This window comes from Wyeomyia smithii, chromosome 3, assembly GCF_029784165.1.
Source record: "Wyeomyia smithii strain HCP4-BCI-WySm-NY-G18 chromosome 3, ASM2978416v1, whole genome shotgun sequence".
NCBI lineage: Eukaryota > Metazoa > Arthropoda > Insecta > Diptera > Culicidae > Wyeomyia > Wyeomyia smithii.
The window spans coordinates 210,645,304-210,661,087 of record NC_073696.1 but is presented as its reverse complement, the minus strand read 5'-3'; the positions used below and the strand labels follow the sequence as shown (position 1 = coordinate 210,661,087).

Below are 15,784 nucleotides of genomic sequence, written 5' to 3'. Positions count from 1 at the left end.
CATTAAATAAACTTTTAGATTATGCTTCTGCGCCGAGCGTCCATTGATGATGAAAATATTTCTAGTGTCTGAACGGTTTGTATAGTGTCTTCAACAAGGTTGTGTTGTAAAAAAATTTGAAAAAAAAACTTTTTCTTTGCAAATCATAACTTTTTTAGTTATGTTTCTCCAAGTTCGAACAAGCATCAATGTTAAGCTAACAATGTGCAGTTCTTGTATGCATAAAAAGTAAGTTTCAATTCAAAATATTTTTGTTAACTTTTCTACAAGATTTTTTTTTATTCCATTTTTGCTCAGATAAAAAATAGTTTTATGTATTAATTTAACTTTTTATCTCTCTATGATCGGACAACCATCATAATTAAGCTCTAGCCTCTTGTAGTTTTTATAAAAAATAGATAAAAAAAGATCTTTTATCTGTTAACTGTTTTTTTAGTTTCCAGTTTTTTGTATGTTTTTAACGGAAAGAAAAAAATTTTCTGGCTCTAAAAAAAGGTCGCAGTCCTAAATTTTTACATAAACCTTTTTCAAAGTAGTCATTACACAAAAAATAGTAATAACATAAAATGACACCACCAAAAATTCTACTCCAGCACCAACGCGCATAACTTCCATTACGCAGCAGACGTTGAATTCTACCTACCGGAATTAGAATATAGAACATACCTCTGTTGCCACGACCAGACATTGTAAGTTACAAATTCGATTGCGACGTGACGATGAACAAAATTGTTACTTGTTTGATGAAAATACTACAAGGTTTCCAGCCCTAGGGTTGTATAAAATGGTGACGTGGGACTAAACACTGTAATTAGAGGGATTCTTTTACAACAAAATTAAGGTTTTTTTTCTTTTGCTAACAATTACATTCACTGTATTACGAGGACAGATTTTGAATAAATCTTAGACAATTGACAAAATTTTCACAAGCATTCGCCGGCTCTTACTCTTCTAAAAATTTGTATATTTGAGAGTTTACTCTTTCGATATTATCCAGTCACCAATATTTAGTGGATATCGAAACTGAAATATTTCTCTTTGGGTAATTTATGGTAATCATAGTCATGAGGTAAACTTTTAATCACCATCAGCAGCAGCAATGCAGATTGAACACGTATAGAAATGTACGAATAAAAGTGTACCGCTGCAATACGAACAGTACCGCTGCAGTACGAATAAATGTGTACCGCTGAAATGTATGAATAGAAGGGTACCGCTGCAATCATAGACGACGAGAGACCTTGCGGCTCTCTGCTACACATATACTGTACGGTACTGTTGCTTTCACCAGCATGTTTTCTGTAAAGACATCAGTTTTTATTACGTTCTAACAGCAGGTTTAGAAAATGTTTCAAAAAAGAGGTATTTCCACTTTTCGAAAAATCTCTACCTTCAAGACATCAAATTAGTCTGAGTTTATAGAAGCAAGCATAAATTGCCCTATTGGGACGGGGAAACTGTGTCATTTTTTCTTTTGGTATTGATACAGAAAATATCAGAGGGAATGGTTGGCGTCTATTCATGTTGTCTGTGCTAGGAATGCTCTGCTGATTGGTTTTTGTTCGCATAAATTTGTCCTTTATACTTTTTATCAGGTCAGGATAAAATCTGGATTATTTATGAAAATTTTGCTGCACATTGTTTGTAGGTGGGTGTACAGACGAACGTTGTGCGCGAAGTACATAAGTTGATGAACACTTTCGCTGACAAACAGATTTGATTATAGGTTTTGTCTGGTCTTCATCGCAATATTTCAAAAGAACTGAGTACTATCTCAACTGACAAAGACTCAAACGCATATTATGACACTTTCTTTTCCTTCAGTGTGTCATTTGAAATTAGCACTGCATCATATCATTTGATAATAGTTTTCTTACACCGCAAGACGCATGCCATCTAAAGAATTCCATTTCAAACCCTATAGTTTCTAAAATCAAAACAAAAGCTTTCGAGTAGTTCTATTCGACTAACGAAGTGCTCGAAAATGAAACAAATATTTTTCAATTGATAGCGACGCATAGTGGGAAAAAAGGACCAGAATTCCGACTAAAGCCGCTAGGCTGTCAACCTGAAATATATAATTTCTTATGTAAAATTGGTCATCGATTGGCGATACGTTCATCTTGTGTAGGGCACGGGAAAGGGTCTATATTTCCGAAATCATGCAAATATAGGGTGAAAAGGAGCAAAATTGACCATTTCCCGTATCTTGAACAAAATGAAACCATCACTAATCGATTTGTTGAACAATTTTACATAAGAAATGCTATATATCAGGTTGTTATCCCAGCGGCGATTATTTAGTAGAAATGTGGGTTCCGGTTTTTTCACTAAATTATCGCCGCTAGACTGGCAACCTGAAATATAGCTTGAAATTGTTTTTTAAAATCTGTCCACGTGGTATGTGGATGTCCCCTTATGAAATTTTTTGAGACTTACTGAAAATCTATTTTTAGCTTACTCTAGTCCACGTTCAAACAATTTCTCGTTACTTTTGTTTTTTTGAAGTTGCTTTCAGCTATATTTTGAATTATTCTCTACTTTAGCAGTATTTTTTGAGTGTTTTAAGGTGAATCTTGACTGTTTTGTTTGTTCCGTTCTTTTTTTATTTATATTTTTCGTTATTCTTGGTTTTTTTTGTCTTCAGATACGGTTTTACAACTTTTGTTTTTATTTACTTAACGTGTTTTCGGTGACTTATAGTTATATTGAGAATAAAGAATTCAACGTACCATCTTGAATTACTAGACGATCGGATTTTTTGAGACTACCTATGCATCGCACTTTATTTGGCCAGAACGATCCAATTGAACTATGTTGTCGTGCATTTAATGTTGTGTCTGAGTTTTATGACTTTGGTATAACCAGGACCGCTTTTAAATCTAGAACAAGTTAATATTAAGAACTGTCTGTACGATTTTATCGAAGACCAGTAAATAAATAAATAAGCTTTGAAATTTATGCCAAAATGCATACGCTCTTTTAGAAAATAACTCATGGGTCCGAAAAATATCTCCATCTGTGAAAAATGCTCAGTTTGCTATGCCAAACTCGTGTGCAAAGTTTCATTCAAATCAAAAAATGGTCGTTATTCGACCATATGACATTTGGCGTGATTCTGCTCTTTGCAAAAATTTTCAGCTAAGTTTTTACTATTTTCTGTTTGCCCTCCATTTTTGTTTTGCTAGAAGTAATTTTAGAATGAACTTAGGGGTATATTGTGTTGTTTTTCTGGCGTTCAGAAGCATTTTCAACCATTCAAAGTTTAATTCAAGATTATATTGTTTCAGATTTATCATGGACTAAATATGAATGAAAGTACCATCTGCCTGGGTGAAATTGTGTCAAAAAAGGATACGTTTTTGTTCCTTAGCTTGTAATGCACAGATTTAGGCAATGAATTTGGCCCAAATCACGTCGATGCGCACTTAAATGTTTAGTTAACGATTGCCGCAAATATGGTTAAGTTACAATAAACTATAATTTTGCTTAAATTTAATAAACTTTTGACTAATCTCACCTCTTCTAAGGGGTGACATTGTGCCAAAAACAAAAAGTTGAGTTTATTGCTCGAAAAATGAACAGTAGTGTATCTACAAATAATTTACATGAATAACATGATAAAACAGTAAGTATAGGGACGATCATAAACAACGTGGACTATTAATGGGCTGTAGGTGGTTGACCAGAAATTACGAGAACGGCACCACTGAGTGCTCGGTAAATAATTACAGCTGTTACATTTTTTCATAAGTCTCAGTTCAGATTAACTGAAATTTCGGTTAATCAAAGAAATAGTTATCGGTTTCCGGTTCCGGTTACAGTCTTCCTCAGTGCTTATGTGGACTGGTGGAAATTTCGGCTCAAAATATCCGTAATCTCGGTAGTGAGAGCTCGGTAATATTTTATGCCGAGCTTTCAGTTAGGTTGAACCGATATTTACGAAAAAATGTGACAGCTGTCATTATTTTTTTAACTGAGCACTCAGTGGTGCCGTTCTCGGCAAAAATTACCGAGACCCGGCAATAAATTTTAAGTGTGTGGTTTATAGACAGACTCCATACACAAAGTGGCGTCTCCAAGTAGCTTTGAAAGAGAAAGCGTTAGGTTTCAATTATTATTTGTCATTGACCACTGTATACATTGAAGTCGCTTCTTACGCTTTTTTTTTTTTTTTCACGCGGATTCCGGAATTTACGCGGTTTTTTTACGCGGAGTCCGGAATTTACGCGGTATTTTTTTTTGCGCGGATTTCGGTTTCTCTTCACTCGGATTGCAGAATTAACGCTGGTTTTTTTACGCGGACTCCGGAATTCACGCGGTTTTTTAGGCGGATTCCGGAATTCATGCGTTTTTTTACGCGGATTCCGGAGTTTACGCGGTTTTTTACGCGTATTCCAGAATTTACGCGTTTTTTTACGCGGCACGTATCCCCCGCGTAAAAAGCGACGTTAGTGTATTTCATTGGAGATCTCAAAGCCGCTGGACACATACCCACAACCCTCCTTCCTCGCTTCAAAAGTCATCAGTTTATATAGAATAGGTGTACAAAATTAATTTTGTTACCTTTAATTAGTACAGACCTCGTTCAATTTTGGTACGTTTCATTTTTACACGGTTCAATTTCGGCAATATAAAAACCAGCAACCATCCAAGCGATGAATTGAATTTTTGCTTTAGTCCGGTAGGCATTATAAAAAATTTAAATTTGGATGTGTTGCCAAAATCGAACATGGCCTGTAATATCAGTCATTTTCCATCTAACATTTGATAGCTTTTATAGTTCTCAAGCTATTAGTCATATTTTTTGCCTTTCTCAGAGATGGCTGGACCGATTTTCATGAAATAAATTGCAAATGAAAGGTCTTGTTGCCCCATAAGACCCTATTGAATTTTATTGTAATCGGATTTTTAGTTGAGAGGTTATGTTTAAAAATGTGGAAATTACGAAACAACAAAATCTCAGAAACTACACAACCGATTTGAAAAAAATTGGTCTCAAAAGAACGGGCTACCTAAAAAACCCTTAACTTTTGAATTTCATTAAGATTGAACATGTGGTTCAAAAGTTATGTAAAGTAACGTGTTCTGAAGACTGTTTAATCTCACTCATGTTTCTCAGAGATGACTGTACCGATTTTCATAAAATCAGTGTCAAATGGAAGGTCTAGTTGCCCCATAAGACCCTATTGATTTGTTTTGCAATCGGACTATTACTTTGCCTGTTATGTTTATGTGTTTATGTGAAATCCAGCTATGCAAAAGAACATATTCCGAAGACTACTTGGACTCACTAACTTATCTCAGAGATGGCCGACCCGATTTCCACAAAATTAGTGTCAAATGAATGGTCTAGCTGCCTCAAAAGACCCTATTGAATTTTACTGTAATCGAACTGTAACTTCATTTGTAATGTACCAACTTGTGAAAATCACGAAACTTCATTATCTCAGAAACTACACAACCGATTTGATTATTATTATCAGATGAGCGGGCTAGTTAAGGGTTAACTGATAAATTATGATTGAACACGTGGTTTCAAAGTTTGGCTGCCCTACACGTTCCCATTTCATTCGATTATAATCGAACTTAAGCAACCGTTATATATTAAATTGTTAATAAAACAACGAAAGTCTATTATCTCAAAGATTACATGACTTATTTGAACATAACTAGTGTCATACGAACGAGTCATCTCTCAAACTTACAAATAACAAACTTCATAACAATTCGATATGTGGCTCAAAAGTTATGGAAAGAAGAGAAATTCAAAGACTATTTAAAACTATTCCTGCTTTGATCGATATATGTGGCCTCAACATAATTTAAATGTGGTATCGTACTATTTGAACGTTCCAAATTCATTGCGATGTGTTTAAAATCTGCAAATGCACAACGAATCGGCCATAGGATATGATCAAGGTCAAATAACAAATCGTTTAAAATGATTGGTTTTATCGAAACGGCAACATCACCGACTTTTGGCTTCTGTACATCGCCCTAATTCTGAATATATTCATATTGGGTGGTATTCTGTCATTTTCAGCAGACTTTCTGTCATCAATCTGACACCGGAAATACCCATATTGGGAGGTATTTTTGGTAATTTTCCAGAAACTAAAAGTGGTCGTCTTTAAATTCAAAATGGTGTCCAGGGTCAATGTTTGAATACTATGCATCATCACGTTTACGGAAATATCCATATTGAGTATTATTCGGTCATTTCCGACTGTTGCCTATAAGTTGCCATTTAACAATTCAAAATGGTGCCTATGGCCAATTGTTAGCTCTTTGCATCGTTCTGGTTCCAGAGATACTCATATTGGATAGTATTTGTTTATTTTAGGCTGTTTTTCACAAACCGGTAGTCGCCATCTTGTATTTAAAAATTGTATTTGAGATACTGGTTTTCAGAAGCCGAAAGTCGTCATTTTGGACTTTAAAATTGCCTGTGAAATCAATTTCTGTGATCTGGGCGTAATTCTGGTTCCGAAAACATTCATATTGAATGGTATTTGGTCATTTTCGGCTGTTTGCCAGACACCGGAAGTCACCATCTTAAAATTCAAGATTGTGTCTGTGATCAATTTTTAGTTTCTGTGCAGCTTTCTGGTTTCAGAAATACTAATATTTAATGGGAATCGTCCATTTCAGGCTGTTTTCCAGAAACCGGAAGTTGCCATCTTACAATTCAAAATGTTGTCTGAAGTCGATTTGTGGCTCCAGTGCATCATTACGGTTCCGGAAATACCCATATTGGGTGGAATTTGGTCATTTGCCGCTTTTTTTCCGACACCGGAAGTCGCCATTTTGGATTTCATAATGGTATTTGGAGACAATTTCTGGATTTTGAACGGCATACTAGTTAAAGAAAAACTAATATTGGGTGGTATTTGGTCATTTTCAGCTGTTTTCAGAAACCGGAAGTCGCCATCTCAGAATTTAAAATGCTATATTTGGTCGATTTTAGCTCCTGTGTATTATTCTAGATCCGGATATTCTTATATTGGGTGGAAATCGGCCATTTTTGGCTGTTTCCCAGAAACCGGAAGTTGCCATCTTACAATCCAAAATGTTGTCTGAGGTCTATTATGGAACATATCTGTTACCACTAAAAACATTCACCTGCCAATATGGTTCCATTTAGTTGATTAGTTCGCGAGATGTGCAGAAATTTGTGAAGAAACATGTACTTCCAGAAAAGGGAGGGGCGTAAACCATTATGGACATATTTGTTACCTCTAAAAACATTCACATACCAAATTTGGTTGTATTTTATTGATTGGTTCTTCAGCTGTGCGAAATTTGTGTTTCATTTTCATGGGATCCCTCCCTTATAGAAGAGGGAGTCGGGTGTCAAACCGTTATGTACATATTTGTTACCACTAAAAACATTTACCTGCCAAATTTTGTTCCATTTGGTTGATTAGTTCTCGAGATGTGCACAAATTTGCGTTTCATCCAACTATTATGGACATATTAGTTAAAACCCCCTTAAAACATCCAAATGCCAAATTCGGTTTCATTTGCTTGGTTTGTTCTTGAGTTGTGCAGAAATTTATGTTTCATTTGTATGGGACTCCTCCCTTCCAGAAGAGGGAGGGTTCTCAAACTATCATAGGAACCTTTATCGGCACCAAAAACCCCTACATACAAATTTTCACGTAGATCGGTTCAGTAGTTTTCGGGCCTATATGGATCAGACAGACATACAGACTTGACTGTATTTTTATATGTAAAGATTACAACATCAATATTTTAGAACCTAAAGAGTGAATATGTAACATGTAAATCTATTTTTACAAATAAAAAATTGAATGAGAAAGGCTGGGTCTGACCGCTAGGTGGATTAATTTAGGTTTTTATATAATACTATAGCTAGAAAACATGTCCCATGTAAATAATGCAAGTGTTTTGGTGTACACTGAACTAATTTTGTCGTGAAAGTGAATTCCGCATACGTTCATTACAGCTTAGCACAAAGTCAGCCCAAAATAGCTCGAATAGTGCACAGTTTGGAAAAAACATTATTTTCCTAGCCAACACAGGTTCAATCCATAATATCTCTTCAACACATTGTAGGCGACATCCTAACCAACAGAGCAGTAAGTTGATGTAATTTCTCGATCGAATTGGTTTGCATGGGACATTTTTTGGTAACGTTGTTCGCACACGTGCTTTTCACCCTGTACTTCGAAACATTATTTATGTGAAACCATTTTCTAATATTATCTATATGGGTCATTCCATACGAAGTGACCACGAAAAAGCACAAACTTGGACACGACCATCACAGATTTTGCTCAAAGTTGGGAGAATTATTCATCTACTATCACTTTGGAAAAATCCCAAATTTGGTGTCTGTTGGAATACCCCCCGCTCTGTGGGACCCCCCTGTTTATTGCAAAGTCACGCACTTTTTGATCAAAATCTCTTTTTTCTTTTTCTTACAATTCATAGAAATAAGATGTCCGGAAAAATGCTGATAGATGATTTTTGAAGAAAATAAAACAAGGAATCCAGAAAAAATATAAGTTTTGACCGGAAGTGTTGCCAGATAAATTATTTTTGTATTTGAAAACTAAATTTACATTTTTTGGAAAATGCAGCCATTTTTATTTTGAATTTGATGATTTTATCGTGTTCCTTGGAAAATTATATATAAGAAACAACTATCATCCCGATATGGTAATATAATCTCGAGATATAACATTTTACGAAAAAAGTTGTAAACTTCGTAATTATTTTTTTTTAAAATTTATAGACGTAAGACACCCGAAAAATAGTGATAGGTGAATTTTGAAGAAAATGAACCAAGGAATCCAGAAAAAAATATTATTTTTGACCAGAAGTGCTGCCAGATAAATAATTTTTGTATTTCAAAACCTAATTTGCATTTTTCGGCAAATGCAGCTAATTTTATTTTAAATGTGCTGGTTTTCTCGTATTTCTTGAAAACTTTTAAGTAAGAAATACTTATCACTCCGTGGTAATATGAGCCAATCTCGAGATATAGCACTTTTACGAAAATAGTTTTAAATTTCGTGATTAATTTTTCGTAAAAATGTTATATCTCGAGATTGGCTCATATTACCACGGGGTGATAAGTGTTTTTTACGTAAAATTTTCCGAGAAATACGATGAAATTATCAAAATTAAAATAAAAATGGCTGCATTTGCCGAAAAATGTAAATTTAGTTTTCAAATACCAAAATAATTTATCTGGCAACACTTCTGGTCAAAAGTTTTATTTTTTCTGGATTCCTTGTTTTATTTTCTTCAAAAATCATCTATCAGCATTTTTCCAGACATCTTATTTCTATGAATTATAAGAAAAAGAAAAAAGAGATTTTGATCAAAAAGTGCGTGACTTTGCAATAAACAGGGGGGTCCCACAGAGCGGGGGGTATTCCAATAGACACCAAATTTGGGATTTTTTCAAAGTGATAGTAGATGAATAATTCTCCCAACTTTGAGCAAAATCTGTGATGGTCGTGTCCAAGTTTGTGCTTTTTCGTTAGGTTTCAATTATTATTTGTCATTGACCACTGTATACATTGAAATCGCTTCTTACGCGTTTGTTTTTCACGCGGATTCCGGAATTTACGCGGTTTTTTTACGCGGAGTCCGGAATTTACGCGGTATTTTTTTTTTTTGCGCGGATTTCGGTTTCTCTTCACTCGGATTGCAGAATTAACGCTGTTTTTTTTACGTGGATTCCGGAATTCACGCGGTTTTTTATGCGGATTCCGGAATTCATGCGTTTTTTTACGCGGATTCCGGAGTTTACGCGGTTTTTTACGCGTATTCCAGAATTTACGCGTTTTTTTACGCGGCACGTATCCCCCGCGTAAAAAGCGACGTTAGTGTATTTCATTGGAGATCTCAAAGCCGCTGGACACATACCCACAACCCTCCTTCCTCGCTTCAAAAGTCATCAGTTTATATAGAATAGGTGTACAAAATTAATTTTGTTACCTTTAATTAGTACAGACCTCGTTCAATTTTGGTACGTTTCATTTTTACACGGTTCAATTTCGGCAATATAAAAACCAGCAACCATCCAAGCGATGAATTGAATTTTTGCTTTAGTCCGGTAGGCATTATAAAAAATTTAAATTTGGATGTGTTGCCAAAATCGAACATGGCCTGTAATATCAGTCATTTTCCATCTAACATTTGATAGCTTTTATAGTTCTCAAGCTATTAGTCATATTTTTTGCCTTTCTCCTAGAAAGGTATAGCAATCACTTGCAAAACCGAAAGTATAAAAGTGCTCCAAAGGGCCGAATGGCATATATCACTCGACTCAGCTCGACGAGCTGAGCATTTTCTGTATGTGTGTGTGTGTGTATGTGTGTGTGTGTGTGTGTGTGTGTGTATGTGCAGATTTTTATTCTCACTCACTTTTCTCAGATATGGCTGGACCGATTTTCATGAAATTAATTGCAAATGAAAGGTCTTGTTGCCCCATAAGACCCTATTGAATTTTATTGTAATCGGATTTTTAGTTGAGAGGTTATGTTTAAAAATGTGGAAATCACAAAACAACAAAATCTCAGAAATTACACAACCGATTTGAACAAAATTGGTCTCAAAAGAACGGGCTACCTAAAAAACCCTTAACTTTTGAATTTCATTAAGATTGAACATGTGGTTCAAAAGTTATGAAAAGTAACGTGTTCTGAAGACTGTTTAATCTCACTCATGTTTCTCAGAGATGACTGTACCGATTTTCATAAAATCAGTGTCAAATGGAAGGTCTAGTTGCCCCATAAGACCCTATTGATTTGTTTTGCAATCGGACTATTACTTTGCCTGTTATGTTTATGTGTTTATGTAAAATCCAGCTATGCAAAGGAACATATTCCGAAGACTACTTGGACTCACTAACTTATCTCAGAGATGGCCGACCCGATTTCCACAAAATTAGTGTCAAATGAATGGTAAATTTAGTTTTCAAATACCAAAATAATTTATCTGGCAACACTTCTGGTCAAAAGTTATATTTTTTCTGGATTCCTTGGTTTATTTTCTTCAAAAATCGTCTATCAGTATTTTTCCGACATCTCACGTCTATGAATTGTGAGAAAAAGTAAAAAGAGGTTTTTGACAAAAATTACGTGACTTTGCAATAAAGAGGGTGGTCCTACAGACAGTAGATGAATAATTCCCCCAACTTTGAGCCAAATCTGTGATGGTCGTGTCCAAGTGGCATGTACAGTACACTAGACTGGGACACGGTTACATGGGAAAAAAGCGATGGTGTATTTTTTCGCTCCCATGCACTTTTCGTGTTCCTTATGGGTCCTATAACAACTGTGTAACTTTTCAGATCGATCGGTGAAACGCCCGATTTGCGCCCGATTTTTTAAGTTTCCATACGATTTTATATGGGAAAAACCACTTTTTCAAAACTTTTTCTATAGAGATGTCCAGTTGGCTCCTAAAAATTTATCAATCCATGACATTTGTGGTAAATTTTCCTGGGAAAAACTTTTCTGAAGACCGCAAGGCGCTACCTTGCTTGTGAGAAAAGATATTCACCCCAGACTGATTGAATATCTAACGAACGGCTCACCATTGAATTTTACTAGCAATACTGCTGCAGCATGCTGCTGATGCAAATTCAACAATGTGATGGGAAATGATATCGCTTAAATTTATCTTGGAGGCTTCCCCGAAGATACTATGAGTAAAAATCACACTTTGAAAATTAATTCCACGCGAAATTATTTCTCATACTTAAGCAAGTTTGCAATAGCAGCATGCTATAGCAGTGTTGCTGGAAGATTTCAATGGTGAGCCGTCCGTCAGACATTCAATCAGTTTGGGGTGAATAGCTGTTTCTACAAGCATCGCAGCGCCTTACGGTCTTCAGAAGAGTTTTTTTCCAGGAAAATTTCCTACAAATATCATGTATTGATATTTTTTTAAGAGCCAACTTGACATTTCTAGAGAATAACTATTAAAAAAGTGGATTTTCCCAAATAAAATCGTATGGAAACTTTAAAAATCGGGCGTTTCACCGATCGATCTGAGAAGTTACACAGTTGTCATGGGACCCATAAGGAACACGAAAAGTGCATGGGAGCTAACATTTATTTTTTGTCCCACCCTAATGTGCACTTCGTATGGTATGATCCTTATTCCATTTCAAGTTGTGAATAAATATGTCATGTTTCATATACTATTGAGTTTGAGGCATTAGGTTCTAGAAATCTCAAGTAATTTCACATACAAACATTTCCCGTTTTGACAGACGTAGGGTTACCATTTGGTCGGAGTTAAAAATCAGGACAACTTTTTTTCCGGCACAAATTTGATCTAAGCTATTTTATTTTTTGAGTATTAATAAATTTAACACGTAATCTGAGATTTGCACTACAACATACACCAAAACACTAATTATTTATTCAATGTATTCCTCGGCAATTCAATTCTGCAACTTTGATTCATCAGACATTAGTAAATACCTAAAAATGTAGCACACCTAAACTGTTTTAAATTATAATTAACAATAGGGTGTTTTTTCTTTTCATACAAAATGTTAAAAATACATATTTCACTGACTTTCTAAATTTAAACAGCAGAACTATTGGAAAATCGATTTCAAATTTTAACATCTGTAATTGATTTAAAGACAAACCCTGCCGTCAATAAATAATGATACAGGGATGCCATGTCATTTTTTCAAATGTATTCACACTCCATAAAAAATGTCTTCACCCATAAGAAATCTGTAAGTTTGCGAAAATCCCAGTGAACAAAATAAATAAGGAGCGGGTAATCAACTGACTATTAGGCTTCCACTTCGTCACATTTGGCATCCCTGTCATAACACGTGAACCAGGGTTATATTTTCCAGCAGCAGAAGTGTCACTTTGTGCACTACTTGCCAGTTAGTAAAAATTTAAAAAAAGTACCTCATTTTTCAATTAAATTCAAATTAAATTCAAAGAAAAATCGGAGAGATTTGAGAAAAAATACGTAGTGCCTACTGACAGGTCGTTCATCGAGTAGTCTAGGAAAAAGCAGGTATTTTTTTCAAATTAAAACCCACTATTGTCAGATGTTTAACGGTTTCAACAACTAGAAAATTTCTCTCGTCAAGATAAAACCAAAGAAAAAATTCGTTCGAAATTTTTTTTCCGGAGTCAAGGTAAAAGTACTGAGCAATTTTAAATATTTCTCAATATCCGGTATCATTCAGGAAAATCAGGACAAATGCTTAAATGTGAAAAATAAATCAGGACGCTCCAAAAGGGCCTCAAAATCAGGACATGTCCTGCTAAATCAGGCAGATGGTATCCCTAGGCAGACGGTATATAGATTTCTTTGCTGATTTGTAAAATTTCTAACTAATTACAACTAATAAGAAATCAGCATTTCAGCTCTTTTTCCAACCAAAGCTCCCAACAACATTTGAAATCATTTCTGTTTTTAATTTCTTTTAGCTTCAGGACCCTTTACAGCAGAATTTGGAATCAGTTTCTGCTTTGTCCTGTTTTGTTCTTTTGGTACGTTCCACTGCCCTTTTATGGTTTTTAAGGGATTCCTTTCAATACTGGTGTTTCTGGCATAAGTGGTTTTGGGCAAAATTTTCTTAATTTTGTTTTTCTTTTGCTTACATTTATTATGTTTAATCTCAAAATAAACCACAGCAAAAAACTTTTTCAAGTTTTATTTGTAGAAAAATGCTCATGAGAACGATCAGAGGACAGGGGGAGCTAAAAATGCCCATAAGTATTTTCAGCTAAAATAACTCGAGCCGTACAACGAAAGCTTTCAAACAATGGAACCACTATTGTATGAAAGATATACGCTCGATAATTTGACAACTAGAGCCTAATACACACCCAAAAGAAAAATTGAAATGTTTCTACTTGGTAAAAATACTATTCAATGGTAAATTTTGATTGGAAGATATTTCGACGGCCTTGTCAGTCGCCATTCACGAATAAATCGCATTCCACCCAAAATGAACTGCAACAGCCATACCCATAAATATTGACTCCGGTGGGTTTCACTTAATGATAACGTTTTCTCCGTTGGCACTAATGGTATATAATGAATTACTTATTCCCAGCAAACAGTCACCAAGAAAAAATCCTTTCACAACGTAAAATGGGCTCATTCTCCTTTATGATGGTTTGCGGCTCTGCGCGTTTCGCTAAAACCATCTCAAATCAACACGCACCTGTTTTTTTTCTCTCTTGAAAAAAAGGGATTGTCCGTGGTTGAAAGGACGCTTGTAATCGCGGCATCATCATATGCTCAAGTTAAGCAAGGCGACTCGGTATCAGGATCAACGCAGTTCGCGACAGTTATTAATAGCTTGCGGGAACGAACGCAAATTTCGAACTAGGAGCTTTGAACAACTTGATACTATTATGAAACTGAACTAGCTGACATGGATTGTATCTGTAGATGTAATCTGGTTTTTTTCTCTGTGACAGTTAAAAAGCCAACATTCGATCTTATCGAATGGGATCAAGCAGTTGTTAACGAGAATTTGACTAACAGTGCGTCACACTGATCACTGACAAAACAAATTAGCAGCCAAGTTCATGCGATTTATGACTTTACGGCCAGTTGGCTTTAAACCAGCCTTTTGCGAGTTTTTTTTCACAGAGATTTTTACCTGCTCCAGTTTTATTTCTCCATTTTCGACCAACGAAATTCCTAACCCAATGCCGCCGCCAGTCTGATGACCTTTCATTTTTGTTCGCTATCGCGTACTAAATCTTTTTAGTGCAAATGTCACCTTAAAACAACCCTAACCCACATTCGCTTGTCAAAACCAAAGCGCGAAAACGGTCGGTCCGAAACAAACAATAAATTTAAATTTAAATTTAAATGCATGACTCCCGCGGAAAGTAACACCTCGTTTCTCCCCGTTGCTTTCGAAGAGGCGTCCCGATGGCGGGGTTGCTTTCAACGATATGGCTTTCGAGCCTCATGCGAGAGACCCTTCCTTTTTTTATTGTGTCTGCCCATTTGAATAATTAGTGGTTTGCTTGGAAAAAATAAATCAGAACAATAAAAGCCGAAAATCTTTTACTGATCAGATGAGTGATATTAATGTTCGTTCTCTTTTGTTTTTTTTTTTGCAGATATTTTCGCATGCAAGTAGGAAAATAGGCGTCAAATCGTCGAATTTGCGGGACCGGCCGTAAGGTTGGAATCGATGCAAGGTGAGAAAAGATTTCGATTACAATACTGACTATAAACTAACTTTGAGGTAAAGAGCCATTCCATGCCAAATGACAATAATTTAAAATAAAATTTGAAGATCTACTGATAAAAGCTTACTACCACTCACGCCCACTGATTTCAAATCTACATTCGAAACTGTCCATATTTTCACCACAATCCGACAGGTCGACACCGATGACCATTGACACTTTTGCTTCCCATGACCATTTATCAAAATACAGGAGAAAATTAACACGCCTCCGTTAATTGAGAAGGGTGAAGTATAGCAAACCGCAACTGAGCGCCACTCGCCGTACCACTGGCCATAATTCGCGGATGACTTCGCGCTTGGACATGGATTGACCGGCGGTGGCACAGCAGACGCAGTAGTTGTTATGTACAATCGGTTTTTCGTAACAGTTGATCGAGAGTCTGTAAAATGCGGAACCCCAAATGACATCTCAAGTGTTGACGCACGCTTCTGACATTTGCTGACAAACCGGAATCGTGAGACTCTCTTGCATAGTTTTTTTTTTTGTATACAAGAGTGGGTGAGCCCATCGTACGTTAATTAGCATCGAATTTG

General features: G+C 35.7%; 1 protein-coding gene across 7 annotated transcripts in view; it reads left to right on the top strand.

The window, feature by feature from the left end:
* The window catches only part of LOC129727880 (helix-loop-helix protein delilah), a 216,927-nt gene that overhangs the window by 53,960 nt on the left and 147,183 nt on the right, over window positions 1-15,784 (top strand). For 6 of the 7 annotated variants that reach the window (XM_055686131.1, XM_055686135.1, XM_055686130.1 and 3 more), the window contains one exon: window positions 15,117-15,197. The gene's annotated coding sequence lies outside the window, so the exon portion shown is untranslated. Of the gene's footprint in view, window positions 1-13,143; window positions 13,163-15,116; window positions 15,198-15,784 lie in introns of those variants that run through there. The other variant, XM_055686136.1, reaches the window with a different exon arrangement.